Raw genomic sequence first — 7403 nt, forward strand, 5'->3', positions numbered from 1 at the left:
ACCCAATGGATGGGTTGGGTCGCTTAACCCTTTAGTTTCAAGGGTTAAAGACAGAGGATGTAGCTAGAGAATTGGTTCTTTCTTTCTTTCTTTATTTAAGACTCAAGGCACACCTTGGGAAATGTCAGCTCTTAGTTTTCACTTGATTTTTTTACTACAGAAAAACACCATTCTGTTGCAACGAACTCAGAAAGACCACAATGGAGCAGACTGCTTTTAACACTATGGATCTCCATGTGACATCTCTTGGTTTATTGTGTGAATCATGTTCACACACCTAACAGTGCTAACAAGTGTGGCATCCTGCAGCACCCCTGAAAGGATCTCGCGGCACTCTGGTTAAGACCCGCTGATCTAGAGGCAAAGACAGACCCCTCTGACTCAGTAGAAGGGTACTGGGAGTAAATTGCTGCTCACCAACTATTTTTCACGTACAATATTTGGTTCCCAGTACACTTTGAACTCCCTCTCTCCTCTCACAGCTCCTCAGAGGCTTCAAGAAATATCCCCATTTCACAGACAAATAAATGGAGGAAGGAAAGTGAAATCCTTCCCATCTACCTAAGCCACACAGGAGCTGGGTAAGGATCAGCTCATTAATATTAATGTTTGAGCTTCAAAAGTTTTTACAAGTGCTCAGTGTTAATAAAAGCTACTGGAAATTAATAAGAGGTGGCAGGAATTTTTACAAGGGTATGAGGACTTTACAAGAGCAGCACCTGATGATCCCTAGCACCTCCCCCGCTTATGGCTTCCCTAGTATTCGGTTATACCGATATCCCAAAGATATGCATTGGGTTACTTTAACCACTCAGTGATCGACTGCATTTCAAAGTTTCAAGACAGAGGACTGACATCCAGAGGAAAGAAAGCTGAGCCTAGAGGAATCCCTCATACTAGAGACAGTACTACCTAACCCTTATACAGCATTCTTCAGCAGCAGATTTCAGAGTCCAGTATCATCCTTCCTGTTTTAATGACAGAGAAACACAGGGAGGCAAAGTGACTTGCTTTAGGTCCCACAGCAAGACAGTGGCAGAGCCAGGAACACAGCCCAGGCTCAAGTCCCAGCCCAGCGCTCTATCCTCACCACTTCCTTCACCATCTCTTCTTTCACTATAACCCAAAGCAGGCTTCCTCGTATACCCAGAATGGCAGCCCTTTGGAAGGGTGTTCAAGGGGGAAAAGCATGCGGAGAGCCAGAGGGGACTAACAGGATAAGAGTCCACCTACTTACTTGACTAAAGGGAAGCCACAGAGCTCCCCACTTCTACGGCAAGTTAGTACCGGATAAGTGCAAGCCCCCTGGGTGGGCAACGTCTCCTACTCTGCATTTGGCAATGCCACACTCTGCTGGTCTGGACAAGGGAGGAGGGCTCTCCAAAGACCCCCAACCACCACTTATGTTGCTGAAGGCTTGCCACCAGCAGAAGTAAAACCTCAGGAGTAACCTAGCACCTCGTTAAATTGTGACAGAGGGGTCAGGAATTCCTCACCAGACCGAATGCTGAAAGCAGGCACGACGCTCCGACACAGCTGACACAAAGCGCCAACATAACTTCTTTGAGGCTACAAAGGAACCACTATTTTTGTATCTGAGACTTCACTAGCTCCTGCACTCTGGATTTCAGATCAAGCTCCTTATGCATTATGCACCCCCCTCAACACTTCTCCGCTCCATCCCCGCTCTTCTCAAGGCACCACCAGGTTCCTCTTGCACAAGAAACTTCTTTTTTGCATTGCGTCACAGGCAGCCATCCCTCTCCAAGAGAAACCAGAACTGTCCAGAAGTTTAGAGAAGGACGTGATCTCACAGTGTAATGAAAGCACCACCAACAACGTGTGCTTAACTAGGCCCAGGATACTTCAGCGCTTTGCTGAACTGGGACCAGTGTTCACTACCCTGCAAGACAGAGCCCTACTTCCCACTCTGTATCAAGAATTATAATGAGTGGAGGCCTGTAACAGTAACCACTTAATTACTGCAACCCACTTCCTCTTCTTCAAATGCCTGCAGCAAATTTTGTGACAATTCCCAGCCCATCAGGCCGTTAAAAGGTCACAGATCTGTGACCAGTGACTGAAGGTGATGAAATAGCTTTAAAAGGAGTTCTTCGAGCAACATTTCCAGGAAACCAAAAGGCAGGCAAAGTTCTTTAGGTAGACGTGATCTCTTTTATTAGACCAACTAAATAGTTAGAAAAAAGTTCTTTGCAAGCTTTCGGGCACAAAACACCCTTCTTCAGGCATTGGGAGACTGCTGCCGCTCTGTTTTCCAAGGTAGAAAAGAAACTAAAGTATGACAAGAAGTCTGTGAAAATGTAAATAACTTCCACTCGTTGGCATTTTCATATTTCTTGTGATACTGTACTTTAGCTTCTTTTCTACCTTCAGAAAAGTATAACAAGAAATCTGAAAATGTCAATGAGTGGAAGTTATTTGCATTTTCAGACTTCTTGTTATACTTTAGCTTCTTGTCTACCATGGAAAACACAGAGCAGCAGCAGTCTCCCTATGCCTGAAGAAGAGTGCTTGTGCCCAAAAGTTTGCAAAGAACTTTTCCCCCCACAACGATTTAGCTGGTCTAATAAAAGATACCGCATCTACCCAAAGAGCCATGTCTGCTTATGTCCTTAGACCAACAACCCAGGAAACCAAAAAGAAATTTTGCAGTTTCACTGGTTTTAGCTTGCTGGGCGTTATCTTTATTCAAGTTTGATTCTCCACTGATTTCTGGTGACTAATAAAAAGGTCCTATACATTCACCGCAGAAAGATTACAGGGAAAATCTTCCATAGGAGAGCACTGTGCAACTCAGCACAGTTATTCAGGACACAGTACACATCCCCAACACATTGTCACGTTCAGTAGTAAGAGGACTCACATCGCTGCAACCCTCCCTCTCAAGCTGAAGCATGCATTGCCTCTTCCAAAGACAAACACCCCGCATGAATGATAACATGAATGATAAGTGTGTCATTTAAGGCTTTGTCTCAAACACAAAAGACAACTCACTGACAGGCTGAAAACACCAACTCCACCCACCATGCACCTTAAAATTTAAGGGGGAAAATAATGTTTAAGTGCAAGTGCCAGATTCCTCGCTGATGCAAATAGGCACCGCTCCATTAGGATCTAGTTTGTTATGCATAAGTCTAACGCTCCAACAAGATCAGGCCAATTTAAATTAGGATGAGCCCAAAAACAGAAATGTTAATTAACTCCCAAATGATTGCTTTAATAAGAAACCTTTCAAACTGCTCTGCATTTTGTAGTGACAATGTTTACACATTTGGGAGCTGGGAATAAAGCCGAAGTCACTCGACAGTGCCTTACATTAAATACAGCAACCTGCGAAATAAGTCAGGTTTGGCGTGCCTCGAGATTAATGAATTGGTTGTTCGCTGGCTAGCATCTACTCAGGACCTGGCATGCCCGCTTTCCTCTTCTACTCCAACCCTCTCCAGGACCCGTTCTACCTCTCCACCTCCAAAGACTACTATTGTGTAGTTGGCAGGCTGCAGGGAAGCCGGGAAAGTCGCTGTCACTTATGCAATCAAACTGATGCACCTCTCAGAAGTAGCAGAAACAGGCTCTTGTTTCCTTCTCCCTCTCTCTCCTGCACTTCCCCTCTCGGAGAGAAGCCCTTTAGGGCTACTTGTGCAAAGCCAACGAGGCCCCCAGTATCCACCACAATCTCCAAAAAGCTGCAATATAAATCAGGAGAAGCTAGCAGTAACACCCATCACTAAGTTTACCCAACACTTGCCATTATAAGTGGACAGCGTTGGGTACTGCTTCCAATTGCTTTCCACAAGCCAGCTGTCCAGACTGAACTTTTCCTTGCTGGGTATCAAGCTCGGGCAGAAGCTGCTTTTGAAAAGTTTAAGCTGGAATGATTGAGAGCGATATTAAAACCTGAACGAACAGCTGCAACCACTGCTGGGCTTTGGATCAGGAACCTGAAACTTGGCATGGCTTCCGTCCGGGCATTGGAGAGGTGCCGTTTGCAGCCATCCATGACTATCAACCAGATCTCAGTGCATTCTAAAGCCTTGAAAAACTGCATTTTCCCATGCTCAAGCAGACCTCAACAGAGGGTCCTTAGGTGCCAATACCTATTTCACCTACCACTGAGAGCTGGAGATGAAGGCAGGTGGCATGGAGCTCCTACAGCCCCGATTCTTGCATGTGGGAGAGGTTACACGCGCACACACTGCAAAAGGGACCCTGATCCTACCTTCCTGTGATCCTATAATCTTAACAGGGAAACCTGGGATTCTTTGTAATTCAATTAATAAACAATAATAATTTAAATTATAGTGCCAGCTCCACAAAAGATGGCTATCCAAAATGAGGCAAGAAAACAAGAGTCCTGGATTTCCTTTTGTTGGGGGCATGGACAGCAGAAGAGTGCGATAAAACAGCGGGAAGAAGGAACAGCAGCCACAGCAGATTGGGAAACGAGGAAATCTGCAAACAAGGTTGATTATGCTTTTAAATAGCAACCGCTACTCCAAGGTGGGACTGGCTTACTGGGGCTGAAACAGCGCAGGCAGATATAGTGAGACAAAGCTGACTAGCAAATCCTGCTCTTCAATGATTTCATTGGCGGTTTGATGCTTTCCAGCAGAGGTGGGCTCCAGGGATCCTTTGCACATCCACTGCCAGGGAAACAGCGAAGAGCACAGAGCGTGTCCCGCTGCTACTGGAAATGCATGTTGACTTAGGTGCGAGACTGCTGCTGAAGTGGGGCAAGCCCAATTACACTCACTTGGCGATTCAAAGGAAAGATGCACACTGCAGAGACGTTCAGCTGAAGCAGCACGGGCTGTTCTCAAAACCAGCGTTTTTCAGTTGCTCTTCGGGGAAAGCACGACTTTGCCCCGATTTCATTAGACAATATTCTCTCTCTCACTGTTGCTCAGTGCGCTGTATGCTGAGATTCAATGTAAAGGTGACTGAGCCGTGACACTGTTTGTAAGGAACTCTGGGATATATTTTAAGAAATGCGCTAAAGATCTATCCCACAATGCAGATGTATTCACGTTGAGAGCGGAAAGCCAAATTCTGCATGAGACATCAGTATTGGCTCAAACTGCCTATGAACAATCACATTTGTCCTGGGATAAACCGTTTTATCCTGGGACAGTGTTTATGCATCTGTGTCTTGTTCCAAGGCAACCCCTAAAATGGATCATAGGATAAGGACTACTAATGGTTTGCCCCAGGACACCTCAAAGTGCAGCTGAACAGCTGTCCCAGCGTTGCATCATCAAAGCAACAGGAGAAATGTAGTACTGACTTCAAACACTTACCAAACCCTGATTGGAAAGGCAACATGTGTACAGCATGTCTGTCTCAAGATGAGCAGAGTCAAAAACTTGCATCTGACGGAACTATCTGGCAGCACAGTACATTAGTCTACTGTGCCCTAACTGCCATGCACGTGTAAATGGTGGCAGTTTACTGTGCAGCAAAGTAGCCTGCTGTACAGTAAAGTGCCTTGTATAGATGTGCCCACTATTAACTATCTACAAAGCTTTAAACAATGGACTGGCTATAATTTGGATCTGATGGTTTCCAATTAATTATAGAGGCCTGGGCTACACTACAGACTTTGCCTTGAGTTACCCATGCTCACACACTACCCCTAATTCTGGTGGTCACTATGACTGCTTCATATAAGCAGCAAAACAAGCCACTGGGAATCTCCCACCACTAAATACATTTCCTCTTTTAAAAAAGTCCCTAATAACTTCCATCATCCCCCACCCCAGGCTTTGAAGGGAAACCCACCTTGAGAGCCCCTCGCCCTTTCCTTGCCTTAAAAACTTCCTCACATGCTCCAGCACCAGCAAACATGGGTTCTGCTCCTCCGTTAATGCATCATTAGAAGTGCTGCTCTGCTGAATTGAGCCTGCCTGAGCAGGAGGGGTAAAAGGAGCACAAGGAGCACTTTAGAAATAGAAGTATTCTTCTCTTTCCATGAAGAGTCCTCTTCTGCCTTCTGGCAACTGCAAGCCTTTCATTTACTAGGGGCCTGACAATAGCTTTCTCCCTCTGTAGTTATAAAAAGGTGCAACCTGAAATCAGTGCTTAAGTCAACTGTCAGCAGTTCTGAAGGCCTTCAAGAGGCTGGCAGGCAGGAGTAGGTGGGGGACGAGCCTGCCTGCCAGGCACGCTCCCGCTTGGATTCGCTTAGCCGTGGAGATGTCTACAAATGGCTCCAAGTTAGCAAAGTGAGAGCTGGTGGTCCACCGTGCGGCAGAAGGCAGGATAGAGATGCACAAAGGCAGGCAGGCAACGGCACCCCTTCCACCGCACAGCTAAGTGAGAGAGAGCAAGCACAGCAGGGAAGATGCTCCGGGGCCGAGGAGCAATCAGGGAACAAATTCAACCTGCCACAGCAACTTCCAAGGGGGCCCTTAGGCTTGGGGGGGACTATTCACCATCTTTTAACCCCTCTAACCAGCAGATTTAGCTCTAGGCGGGCTGCCCCAAGCCCACAGCCCCCTCTTTCCGTTGCCTAGTTTTACACTGAGTGGAAATCCTGACACAGCCTCACCTGTAACAGTGCTAGCGGGTGCCACAGTAATTGGCTCTGATTGTTTAAATGGTTTGAAGGTAGCGTGCTCAGACAGAGAGTGCGAGAACAGTGCAAGGTAATGATGCATATCTGCAACAGAGCTGTAAAGTGTCAGTACGGTAAAGCAGTATGCAAAGAGCATATGCTGCATTCATTCTGGTTCGGCGCTGAGAGCATCTCTCTGTGCTTCTCTCCCTTCCTCTTAGGTCAGGGATTTTTATTTTTTTTTAATTTAATTTTAAACTCTTACAGGAATGGGCTCAGCAAGAGTTCTGTGACCCAACTACCCTAGCATACATTTCACCAGTAACCAAGTTATTCTCTTCGGCAGCAATTGGACTCTGAAAAAACACTAACTTTACCTAGGCTTTACCGGTTGTCTCAGATGAAGAATTTAGCGAATTAGAAAAATAAGCACTTGTTTTAACCCCAAAACACCTTCTACCCGATCTTCCTTCGCTGCTGTGCAAACTGCTGCAATGGTAATCAGCAAAATGTTAATGGCACGGAGGTGAGGATTTCTAAAACTCATACCGTTCTGAAATGTGAAAACAGAGAAATATGCTTAACGTGAGATTTAAAAAAAAACAACCCTCTGATGTGTAAATGCAGTTACTCTGTCAAAATAGTCTGTAAAAATTCCTTTTTTAGGCTTGTCTAGGTTGTCTCAGTGCTGTCCTGGTTTTCAAATTTTAAACTACTAGGTCTTTTTATTGAGGCATGCCTATAGATTCAAGAGTAAGAATATACGTTAAGTTAGAAGGAACCAAACCCCTTTTTCCTCTCTCCCCCCCCCCCCCCCCAACCCCCCCCC

At 45.7% G+C, this 7403-nt stretch overlaps 1 long non-coding RNA gene across 1 annotated transcript; it reads right to left on the reverse strand.

Moving 5' to 3' along the window:
* Positions 1–2420: 2420 nt before the first annotated feature.
* Positions 2421–5297, reverse strand: LOC109300242. The gene is made up of 3 exons (XR_002098168.1): positions 5286–5297; positions 4572–4575; positions 2421–2518 (listed from the first exon to the last, which is right to left on the reverse strand). It is a non-coding gene; the product is annotated as an uncharacterized LOC109300242 (long non-coding RNA).
* Between the last annotated feature and the right edge of the window lie 2106 nt (positions 5298–7403).

The sequence above is a fragment of the Gavialis gangeticus genome, unplaced genomic scaffold (assembly GCF_001723915.1).
Source record: "Gavialis gangeticus isolate Ggan-Ray unplaced genomic scaffold, GavGan_comp1, whole genome shotgun sequence".
NCBI classification, from domain to species: Eukaryota; Metazoa; Chordata; order Crocodylia; family Gavialidae; genus Gavialis; species Gavialis gangeticus.